This window comes from Calliopsis andreniformis, unplaced genomic scaffold (genome assembly GCF_051401765.1).
Source record: "Calliopsis andreniformis isolate RMS-2024a unplaced genomic scaffold, iyCalAndr_principal scaffold0086, whole genome shotgun sequence".
In the NCBI taxonomy this organism is placed as follows: domain Eukaryota; kingdom Metazoa; phylum Arthropoda; class Insecta; order Hymenoptera; family Andrenidae; genus Calliopsis; species Calliopsis andreniformis.
This window is the reverse complement of record NW_027480495.1, coordinates 2,237,475-2,239,249: the sequence shown is the minus strand read 5'-3', so window position 1 is coordinate 2,239,249 and position 1,775 is coordinate 2,237,475.

Here is a 1,775-nt window from a genome sequence, read left to right as displayed (position 1 = left end):
TGAGGATTGAAGAGTGAGTATTGAGGAATGAGGATTGAGGATTGAGGATTGAAATTGAGTATTGAGGATTGAAGCCTGACGATTGAGGATTGAGGATTGAGGGTTGAGGATTGAGGACGGAGGTTTGAAGATTGAGTATTGAGGATTCAAGGTTGAGGTTTGAGGTTTGAGGACTGAGGATTGAGGATTGAGTATTGAGGATTGAGGATTGAGGATTGAGGATTGAGGATTGAGTATTGAGGATTGGGTATTGCGGATTGAACATTGAGGATTGAGGATTGAGGATTGAGGATTGAGGATTGAGGACTGAAGATTGAATATTGATGATTGAAGAATGAGGATTGAGGATTGATTGTTGTGGATTGAGGACGAGGACTGAGGGTTGAGTATTGATGTTTGAAGTCTGAGGATTGAGGATTGAGGATTGAGAATTGAGGATCGAGGATTGAGGATTGAAGATTGAGGATTGTTTATTGAGGATTGAATATTGAGGATTGAGGATTGAGAATTGAGGATTGAGGATAGAGGATTGAAGATTGAGGATTGGGTATTGAGGATTGAAGAATGAGGATTGAGGATTGAGGATTGAGGATTGAGGATTGAAGACTGAGGATTGAGGAATGAGGATTCAGGATTGAATATTGAGAATTGAGGATTGAAGATTGAGGATTGAGGATTGAGTGTTGAGTATTGAGGACGAGGACTGACGGTTGAGGATTGAGGTTTGAGGATTGAGGATTGAGGATTGGGGACTGAGGATTGAGGATTGAAGGTTGAGGATCGAGGATTGAGTGTTGCGGATTGAGGACGAGGACTGAGGGTTGAGTATTGATGTTTGAGGTCTGAGGATTGAGGATTGAGGATTGAGAATTGAGTATTGAGGATTGAGGATTGAGGATTGGAGATTGAGTATTGAGGATTGAAGGTTGAGGATTGAGGTCTGTGGATTGAGGATTCAGGATTGAGGATTGAGGATTGGGGATTGAGTATTGACGATTGAGGATTGAGTATTGAGGATTGAGAATTGAGGACTGAGGATTGACCATTGAGTATTGTAGATTGAGGATTGATTACTGAGGATTGAGGATTGAGGATTGAAGATTGAGTATTGAGAATTGAAGGTTGAGGATCGAGGATTGAGTGTTGTGGATTGAGGACGAGGACTGAGGGTTGAGTATTGATGTTTGAGGTCTGAGGATTTAGGATTGAGGATTGAGAATTGAGGATTGATGATTGAGGATTGAAGATTGAGTATTGGGTGTTGAGGATTGAAGAATGAGGATTGAGGATTGAGGATTGAGGATTGAGGATTGAAGATTGAGTATTGTGGATTGAAGGTTGAGGATTGAGGTCTGTGGATTGAGGATTGAGGATTGAGGATTGGGTATTGAGGACTGAAGAATGAGGACTGAGGATTGAGGATTGAGGATTGAGGATTGAAGATTGAGTATTGAGGATTGATGATTGACGATCGAGGATTGAGTATTGAGGATTGAGGATTGAGGATTGAGGATTGAAGATTGAGTATTGAGGATTGAATGTTGAGGATTGTGGATTGAGGATTGAGGATTGAGGATTGAATATTGAGGATTGGGGACTGAGTGTTGAGGGTTTAGCGATGAGAATTGATGTTTGTGGATAGAGATTTGAAGATTGCAGATTGAGTATTGAGTATTGAAAACTGTGAATTGATGACATTCTATTGAGGATTGAGGTTTGACAACTGATTGTTGAGGGCTGAGGGCTGAAGATTGAGGATTCAGGATTGAGGATTC